Consider the following 10,747-nt stretch of genomic DNA (forward strand, 5'->3'; position numbering starts at 1 on the left):
AACAAAGCATACTTCCGGATTGGTCACTCTGCGATACGGCTTGGAATCTCAATCGTATCACCGTCGGTATAGAAGGGCACGAAAGTGAAGGTCTCTGAGGTGCCATAAGGACGAAAGACAAAATTCTCGACGTTGTCTAGCAGCTTTAAGAAATTCTAGCCTTTCCTCTGCATTCTCTTGAACCACCTGCAAACTAATGGAAGATTGTTTGGCATAAAGGAACCATTGCCCCAGTCAGCCAACTTTATAGCATGCGAATGAGGGAGTGAATGCACATCCAACCCTTTGAGACGCTCCCACAAGAACACCTGCAAGAAACCAGAATTTAGGAGGGTCTCCATGCCCATGGTTCCTGATGCACTCTTTTCCAGAAGTTGGGTTCGATTAAGTAGATGGTATAGATGTCCCAGGAACATGGGGCTAAGGGGATGGTATCGCCTCGGGCTATGGCCAAAGCCAAGGGAAATACACGCTCATGAAGGCAGTCCTGAGAAAAGTCACAGAGCACGAACCGCCCAAGCCACAGAGCTATAAAGGCAGCCAAGCAGCGAGGACTCATCTGTTTGCATCCCAAAATATTGTATCCAGTTGTTAAATCGGAGTGAAGTCTGGGAGAGGTGGGAGCGCCTCTTCGCAAGACTGCAAGGTTATCTATTTCTTGGAGTGAGGGCGATGCCGAAAGGACTACGGTCGCCACAGACAGGAAGGCGAGAGATATTCGCCACATCTTCAAGGGTAGGGGTAAATTCCCCCCATGAGCACACAAAGGTGTGAGTAGCGGTGCTCCACCTCCGGACCACGTGACGAAGCATCTTCGCTTCGATATGGATGTCCCACAATTTGGAAAGGAAGATGGCATCAAGGACTTGTGCTCTGCGCAGGATGTTGCATGTGGATGGATCCCGCAGTTCACGGTCGACCCATTCTGACCAACCTTTACTGATGCCGCAGGATATTGGAAGAATAGGGGAACGGCTGGAAAAAGGCCTTTTCAATGCAGCATCGGATATGGAGGCAGGATTAATTACGGGAGCAGTCTCGGGGATGGCTCATCACCAACAACGGGATTTTTACGGGCATCTTCAAGAGAGCGGCCCTTCTGCTTTAAGATTGTCATCCATGGAGTAGAGATGGTCTAGCATGATCGGCGGAAGGTCAGTGGACGCCATGGCAAGCCTACTAAGTCACAGACACCTGCGAAAAAAAAAGGAGGAAGAAAGAACAAAATGCATAAGTTCCAGCACCTTCACGAATTGTTGAACGCACGCACATCTCTGTAATATCATGCCAAGACCACATCAAGAAAGAAAAAAAAGGGAGACCAATTCAATATCATCATGCAAATCTTTCCTATGAGAGGGGAAAAGATTATCTGGTGCTAAAAGAAAAAGAGGAGAAAATGAATCACAGGGATAAAATATGCGAAGGAAGCCATGGAGTGGCTGTTCCTGTTCCTTCCACCATGCTTCGACACCATCTAGAGGTTTTGTGGTTAATCAAGGTAAGATATCGCCTCAAGCACGCTTAAAATCCCAAATCAGTGGTCTATGCCCGAAATTCGAGCCTAGGGCTTGGGAAATTAGATGAAACCCAGACCGAGAAAAGTGCCCTGTTCATGAGGAATTCTCAAAAAAATAAAGGGTGCCTCCACATGTACATATATGCGTATGTATATGTGTATGTGTATAGATGCATGTGCCCGGAGTAACGAGATGTAGAAAACAAGAAAAAAGCAGAGGCGATGCTTACTGCTGCTATTGCTGGAATTCTTCCAGACTTACCCAAGTCGAAGGGGAACGCCTTGCGATTACACAGTAGAAATTGCTCCACACTTCGCCAAGTGACTTTGCTAAGCTTGGTTTTGGACGGATTGAAGAGCGAATCGAAGAAATTTGAAGGATTTTAAAGAAGAATCGTGACTTTTCCCGGATGATTGCGAGCGGTTTCTGGGCGTAACCAACCATGGTTGTGGTTGAGGCCTCATTGTGATTTCGTTTCCCAAGGGTTCTCTAGACACTGTGTATGAAAAGGAACCAGCAAAAACGAAAAGGGGGCAACTAGTTTTAGGGCTCGTGCGGAGAAGGAGTCGAGAGGCGAAAAGAAAAAACAAGAGAAGAAAAGGAAAGAAAATAAAATAAAACAAGATTGATGGGCGTACAGGGAATGCAAGAGACCGCTGGAAAATAATCATGGCAGCACACACGGGAAAGCGAGAAGGTCACGTCAGCAGCCTGGGTTGATTTTTCTTTTGGGCCAGGTTTGATTATTTGACCCATCTCAAAGCTATTCATGGCCCCAATAATCAAGGGGGCTAATGTTGAGGCCCAAAAATCCAAGGGGCTAAGCCCAAATTAACCCTTAGCCCAATATGAGTGATTGGATGCAAAATAAGCTCAATCGGGATAAAAGAAAATTTATAAGAGCCGCCAACACAAGCTACAAGCGACAAATCATGCTAAACAAGCAGTGCAAAAGGAGCCAAGGACATACCGATATTACTAAATCACGCTCACATGCTCATTCGGCGCTACTTGGCCCGACCATAGCCTATCATGGCATAATAAAACCCCAAGCACGAGCATAGAAATCATGCGCATTCTAATACCAAGCTACGTCACGAGCTTAAGTGGGCCCAAGCCACGAAATTAACGGGGCTTACTGAGAAGGTTGTGGTATGGAGGGAAACAAGCAATCACGGGGCCCATTGAGGGTTCAAGGAACGTAGGTTTCAAAGCCACTTGGGGGCTTTGGAACTCAAGCCCGTTCCTAGAACCCAAGCATATGGGTTAGCATGAGAGAGAGGAGAAAAAATTGACCCATGCTCTAGGAAGACACCAAAGAACCTACCAAGATATTTAGCCCACCCACATTAATAGAATTAGAGGGAAAGCCTTTCCAGGCTTGACAAAAGCACATCAAGCGATAGAAGCAACAAAGCCAGAGGACCCAATACCATATGTACAAGCCCAAGCCCAGAGCTTGGAAAAATCTGGCGTCGAGCCCTATCCCCATTTGAATTCCAAACAATGGTCATAAGGGAGCCACGGCAAGACCAGAGGAAATCCATGAGGTGAGAGAAGTGTCCATCGGACAAAAGGCTCCATCTCTCCCCTTTTCCTCTGTAAGCTCTGCCTGGGAGAAAACGTAAGGAAAGCAGGTGGCGCCTTTCCTCTATGGGAAAGCCCAGCTGCGTCAAGCCATTGGAACCATGAAGGGTTCCTTACCCATGCCCCTTGGATGGAGAAATTCATCAAAATAGGGCTAAGTAGGAGCTGCCAAAGAAAAAGGAAGAGGAAAACCAGACGAAACTAGAGCTCCTAACGCCTATAAAAGGAGACTTTTGCTACCCAGAAAAATCATCCACAACTCAATGACCCAGAGCTTGACCAAGCTTTGTCAAGCAATCTGGAATTTACTCAAGCCACCCAATCCCCTTTCTCCGTTGTTTTCTTCTTCCCCTGAGATAAAACCTTGCTAAGTTTTCCTTCGTTCTCAGTTTAGATTTGATCCTCTGTAAGAAATTCATGTTGTTCTCTCTCTCTCTCAAACTGCTAAACTCATGAAAGCTTAGCTCTCATGCCACATACTCCTCAGGCCTGAGCCATTAGCGAAATCCTCATGCTTATTTGGGTGTTAGTGAAGTGATCCTAAGAGTGTTCTTTTAAAATCTCATTAGATTTTCTAAAAACTCTCTTAGGAGCTTGTTTTTCGAACTCAGGCATTTGGGGGATTTTGCTCGTTATCTTCTTACAGCCTAGGCCTATTCATCAGGCTGCTGGAACAAAAACCCCCTACAGCACCATTTTGCATCTTTTCTTATCCAAAGGCACCATTGCTACCTACGGCTCAATGAACTGAATGATAAACAGAAAAGGAATTAAAAGCACACGTTTGACTCAATAACATAACCAAATCATAAGTTAGAAGGGTACAAAATGATATGCAATTGTGAACTGATCAAATACCCCCAGACCTAGATTTTGCTAGTCCTCGAGCAAAACAAAAGAAAACAAAGTTAAAAACAAAACAAGAAGTTTAACTAAACCACTTCTGCGGGTAACTCGATTGCATTGAGCATATGCAACAAGCCTTTAAACCTCTAGGCATCCCTAGTAGGAGGACTTGTGTCTCCTGAGGGTTTAACAGAAACGATACCCACAAACGCTTTACTGACTTTACAAAACGAAAGGTTAGAAAACTAACTTTGAAAACGACTAATGAAAATGAAAGAAAACTTTAATCATACCTCCAACACCAGAGAGTTGCCAAGATAGATGATCAATAAGTGTGTAAAGTGGAAGCTTATAGCTCAAAGGCACACGGCTTCAAAGTAAACATACTCAAATCTTGAAGGAAGAACATGCTTTAACTCTAATTCTCACATATAGCACTCAATCACTCAGAACCTATGGTTTTATTCTCTCAAACAAGCATAAGTGAGTATATGAAATAGAAGCAGGATATTTGGTTAGATCTCATGAAGGGAATCAAATACTAAGAATAGAGATACACACATACATACCAGCACCCATGAATACATCCTCAAAGATCAGCTAGGTCTTTCACAAGGTTGTAATGAATGGCTAAGGTTAGGGGAAATGGAAGAGTTGGAAAGAATACAATTAACTTAAGAACATACCAAGGTTGCATTCTTCATTGATCTGCAAGGTATCATTGATTTAGAATGATACGGCTGCAACTTCATAGCATCATCTGGCATTATATTTCACATTTAGATCAAATCGAAACACTTTCTCCGAAACACTTTCTCTTTATCTTTCTTATTTGCTGACTTGATCTACTTCTTCTTTAACTTCATTGCACATATTCACACCAATTTACATTTAGGCATGTGGCAGCAACTTCCTTGCTTCAAACTTTATCTTGGCACACCTTGGTATATTTCTAAGCTATAGGGTATGGCTATAATAGGTTAAATATCTCAGATTGAGATACAAGGTTAGGGGAATTATGAATGTGATAGAAGAAAAAGGCTTGAAGTGTTTGGCTGCAAGAGAGCTGATGGAACACACGAATGGGTAGGGTGAAAAGAAAGCACAGAGAATGGTTATACACACATAGCCTAGCATCACTTCAATGAGTTCATTCATGAATGACAATACCTTTGATATCTGCAAAGAGAATCATCCTCAGTATTCAATCAAAATGGAACAATGAGATCATTTAGAGTGAATTGAAGAAAATAAGTAGAGATGAGGAATAGAAACACTTTAAACCCTCTCAAGAATGCAATTAGGCTCGAAATAGCTCACTAGGGTAGTCTCCACTATTCTCCTTCAAGAATCTGAGCATGGTACCTTAGCCACCAGAATTCTAAGAGCAAAAGCTTTGTGAAGTGTAAAATTTCTGATATGAAAATCTCAATGGCAGCTCCATAGCATTGATTGAATGAAATTCAAAAAATAAAAATAAAAAGTGACAAGCGGACGAAAATTGTAAACACAAATGAACAAAAATTGAAAACCTCCCCCCCAGACCTGAATTGAACATTGTCCTCAATGTTAAAGCATAACAAAGATGAGTGAGAACATGTAAATAATAAGAGGAAAGTTTAAGACCAAGGATTAGAGAAACTCCCTCTTGATGCGATTAGGTCGACCGCTAACAAGCACCTTATTCTTCAACACATGGGTTGCCACCCAAGAAGCGCCTTAGTTAATGTCTTGGCAAGACATTATGCGATTAGCTAACTTGATTGTACGAATGGAAGATGATCCACCACATGACCAGTTTGAATTCCAACTGACACTCCCTCATAGAATGGCTTTAAACATTGTCCATTTACTTTGAAAGTCGAGCCATCTTTAGGGTTTTGAATCTCCACAGCTCCATAGGGAGAAACATTGACCACGGTGAATGGGCCAAGCCACCTAGACTTCAATTTTCCTAGAAAGAGACGCAAACGTGAGTTAAACAAAAGAACTGACATACCTTTGGTGAACTCTTTCCGTTGAATGTTCCTGTCATGGTAACTCTTGGTTCGTTCTTTGTAAAGCCTTGCATTCTCATAGGACTCATGTCTAATTTCTTCCAATTCATTGAGCTGAAACTTTCTAACATGGCCGGCCTTGTCCAGATCAAAATTCAACTTCTTGATGGCCCAAAAAGCATTGTGTTCAAGCTCCATTGGCAAGTGACAGGCTTTCCCAAACACAAGACGATAAGGGCTCATTCCGATGGGAGTCTTATATGCAGTCCTATAAGCCCATAATGCATCATTGAGCTTGGCAGCCCAATCTTTCCTTGTACTATTCACCACCTTCTCTAGGATGTGCTTAATTTCTCTGTTGCTTATTTCTACTTGACCAGAAGTTTGAGGATGATATGGTGTAGAGACTCGGTGGGTGATGTTGTACTTCTTCATGAGTGCTTCAAATGGCTTGTTGCAGAAGTGGCTGCCTCCATCACTAATGACAGCCCTTGAAGTACCAAACCTTGTGAAAATGTTGTCCCTCAGGAACTTCAGCACCACCTTATGATCATTGGTTTTGGTGGCTATGGCTTCCACCCATTTAGACACATAATCAACAGCAACAAGTATGTAGGTATATCCAAAGGAAGATGGGAATGGTCCCATGAAATCAATACCCCATACATCGAAGAGTTCCACAAAGAGTATGTTCTTCAATGGCATTTCGTTCCTGCGGCTTATGTTTCCCATCCTTTGACACCTATCACACTTAACACAAAAATTAAATGCATCTTTGAATAGAGTAGGCCAAAAGAAACCTGATTGCAAAATTTTAAGTGCTGTTTTCTTAGCTCCAAAGTGGCCTCCACAAGCCAATTCGTGGCTATGCCTAAGGATGCTTTCTTGTTCTTCTTCTGGAACACATCTTCTAATGAGTTGATCTGGGCAATGCTTGAATAAGAAAGGTTCATCCCAGACATAATGTTTCACCATGGAAAAGAACTTCTTTTTGTCCTGATAAGTTAGATCATTTCTAAGAACACCACAAGCAAGATAATTAACAAAATCAGCATACCATGGCTCTTTGACTTGGGCAACAAATAGTTGCTCATCTGGGAAAGTCCCATTCAAGGGTAGTACAGCTTCTCCTTGCTCTTCAACCACAATTCTGCTCAAATGGTCAGCCACCACATTTTCACATCCCTTCTTGTCTCGAATCTCCAAATCGAACTCTTGCAGCAAGAGAATCCATCCGATCAAGCGTGGTTTGGCGTCCTTCTTAGTGAGCAAGTATCTAAGAGCAGCATGGTCGGAATAAACAATTACGTTAGAACCAACATGGTAAGAACGAAATTTTTCTAAAGCAAAAACCACAGCAAGCAACTCCTTCTCTGTTGTGGAGTAATTGAGTTGGGCATCATTCAAGGTCCGGCTCGCATAATGAATCACATGGGGAAGCTTGTTCTTCTTTTGACCTAGAACTGCACCAATAGCAAAGTCGAGGCATCACACATTATTTCAAATGGTAAAGACCAACTGGAGCTATGATAATAGGGGCTGAAGTTAGCTCTTTCTTCAAGGTCGTAAAAGCTTCCATGCAAGTTTCATCAAACTCAAAAACAGCATCCTTAGCAAGGAGATTACACAATGGTCTTGAAATGCTCGAAATTTTTTTGATGAACCTTCTATAGAATCCGGCATGGCCTGAAAGCTTCTAACTCTTTTAACAGAGGAAGGGGGTGGTAGATTTGAGATGATATTTATCTTGGCTTTGTCCACTTCAATTCCCTTGCTTGAAACAACATGGCCTAGCACAATTCGTTGTCTTACCATGAAGTGACACTTCTCCCAATTCAAAATCAGATTTGTTTCCTGACATCTTTTAAGCACTAGAGACAAGTGGTGAAGACAATCATCAAAAGATGAACCAAAAACTGAAAAATCATCCATAAATACCTCCATGAATCGTTCCACCATATCAGAAAAGATTGCCATCATGCATCTTTGGAAAGTTGCTGGAGCATTGCACAAACCAAATGGCATCCTTCTATAAGCAAATGTACCGAATGGGCATGTGAACGTGGTTTTCTCCTGGTCTTCCGGAGCAATGGGAATTTGATTATAACCTGAAAATCCATCAAGAAAACAGTAGTAAGCATGGCCAGATAAACGGTCAAGCATTTGATCAATGAAAGGCAAGGGAAAATGATCTTTTCTTGTGGATGTGTTCAACTTCCTGTAATCAATGCAAACTCTCCAACCGGTGATAGTTCGTGTTGGAACTAGCTCATTCTTCTCATTCTTTACAACGGTGATTCCGGACTTCTTTGGAACAACTTGCACAGGACTCACCCACTTAGAATCTGAAATTGGGTAGATGATTCCCACATCAAGTAGCTTTAAAACTTCAGCCCTAACCACCTCTTTCATGTTGGGATTTAGCCTTCTTTGTGCATCACGAGATGGTTTGCTGTCTTCTTCCATTAAAATTCGGTGCATGCACATGCTTGGACTAATTCCTTTGATGTCTGCTATGGTCCATCCAAGGGCTGTTTTATGCTCTTTCAGAACTTCAATTAAGCTGTCCTCTTCATGTGAGGTGAGACCTGCAGCAATTATAACAGGGAGAGTTTCATTAGCACCCAAATAAGTATGTTTAAGATGATTGGGTAGAGGTTTAAGTTCTAGCTTTGGTGGGGTAATAATGGATGGCTCCAATTTTGTGGAGGATGGTCCAAGAGACTCGAATGGTGGCCTAAAGGATGGTGGGTATGGCTGAAATACTTCTAAGGTAGCCATCACTTCTTGGAACTCTGATTCATAGAGATCTTCCTCTTCTTGTGTTAGGACAGCTTCTAGAGCATCATTAGACTTTTTCTGCACAATTTTAGAAGCAACCTCATGATCCACAACATCAATTGAAAAACAAGTATCAAGAGTGATAGAAGGTTGAGAGAGAGCATCAAACACTTTAAATTCAACAGTTTCACCCAAAACAGTCATGGAGAGGGTGCCATCTTTCACTTTGATGATTGTGTCTGCAGTGGCCATGAATGGTCGCCCGAGGAGAATGGGATCAACGCTGTCTCCATATGGGTTATCCTCCATATCCATCACTGCAAAATCAGCCGGAAGAATGAGTGTATTAACTTGAACTAAAATATCTTCTACAATACCTTTTGGATATTTGATAGAATGATCAGCTAGTTCAAGACGAATTGAGGTTTTCTTTATCCCTTCTAAGCCAAGCTCCTGATAAACTGAATATGGCATTACATTGATGCTTGCTCCCAAGTCCAACATGGCTCTTCCAACCGTCTTATCTCCGATGTTAATGGGAATGTCAAAGCTGCCAGGATCTTCTAGTTTTGGTGGAAGCTTCCTTTGCAACACAGCACTCACATTCTTGTTGAGCTTTACTTCTTCACTTGGAGCAAAATTGAGCTTGTGAGTCATCAAGTGCTTGATGAACTTTCCATATGCAGGAATCTGTTTAACAACATCAAGCAAGGGCAAATTGATATTAACTTTACTCAAAATATCATAAATCTCTTTAAAAGCCTTATCTTGATTTGCCTTCTTCAAACGGCCTGGAAATGGAATCGGTGGAATATATGGAGGAGGTGGGATGTATCTATCTTGATGAAGATGCGATGGCACAAATTTGTCATCTCTTTTATGCAATTGAAATGGATTGGGTTCCTGAGAATCAGATTTGGCCTTAGGAGCAGATTGGGACGTTTTGGGTTGTTCTCCATCCATAGTCTGTGGTTTCCTCTTCATCTTCGTCCTCTACAACCACAACATCATTTGATAGATCAGAACCAACTTTGTTATCAACAATCTTACCGATCCCAGCACATGAACGGCCTTGGCTTCTTGGTTTTTTGGATTGATCATGGTTTGGCTTGGCCATTTCCCAGGTTCTCTTTGAGCTATTTAGTAGCTATCTGGCCTAATTGGACTTCCAACTTGGAGATGGCAGCTTGTGCAGTTTGTTGGAAATTGGATTGGTTGATTGCCATTTGCTTCACTATATCCTCCAACGATGATGATTGTTGTGGCCGTTGGAGTGAAGGGGGATTCGCTTGATTCTGTGTATTTCTCCATGAAAAGTTTGGATGATTCCTCCAACCTGGATTATAACTTTGAGAATATGGATCATTTATTGGACCGCGGTTGTAGGAATTCACCAACTTAGCTTGCTCTTACACAAATTCTGGATTGCAGCCCCAAGGGGACAAGAAATGGTAGGATGATCATGAGTTTTTGTTCTAATTTGGAAATCTGCACATTGGAAGAATCATTAGAACCACCAGCAATACGTTTACCTCTTGTATCGGTGTGTTGGGTCTCCATTGCTATCTCCTCAAAGAGTTCATATGTTTCTTCTGGAGTCTTAGTCTTATAAGAACCACCTGCAAAATTAGTGACAATATTATGGCTAGAGGGGGTTAGTCCTTTATAAAACATACGCATCTGAAGCTTCAATGGAATCCCATGATGAGGACATTGATTGAGCAGCCCATTGAATCTCTCCCATGCTTCACAAAACGACTCATCATCTTGTTGCGCAAATAATAAGATCTTGTCCCTAAGCATGTTGGTTTTTTGCATGGAGAAGTATTTCTCCAAGAACTTCTTTTGAATGGCTCCCCAAGTCGTGAGTGAACCAGGCTTCAAAGAATTCAACCAATATTTCGCCTTATCTTTCAAAGCGTAAGGAAACACTCTCATTCGAAGTTGATCTTCCGTCACACCTGTCAAGGGAAAAGAGCTTACAGCATTAAAAATATCCTTTATATGGGTTAGTGG

The 10,747-nt window shown here is 42.1% G+C and overlaps 1 non-coding gene across 1 annotated transcript; it reads left to right on the forward strand.

Annotated features, from left to right (window-relative positions):
- The first annotated feature begins 10,427 nt into the window (after positions 1-10,427).
- LOC148919199 (small nucleolar RNA R71) lies at positions 10,428-10,534 on the forward strand. The gene has a single exon (XR_016125726.1). It is a non-coding gene; the product is annotated as a small nucleolar RNA R71 (small nucleolar RNA).
- The last annotated feature ends 213 nt before the right edge of the window (positions 10,535-10,747 follow it).

This window comes from Prunus mume, linkage group LG3 (assembly GCF_029339155.1).
Source record: "Prunus mume cultivar Tortuosa linkage group LG3, ASM2933915v1, whole genome shotgun sequence".
Classification (NCBI taxonomy): Eukaryota; Viridiplantae; Streptophyta; class Magnoliopsida; order Rosales; family Rosaceae; genus Prunus; species Prunus mume.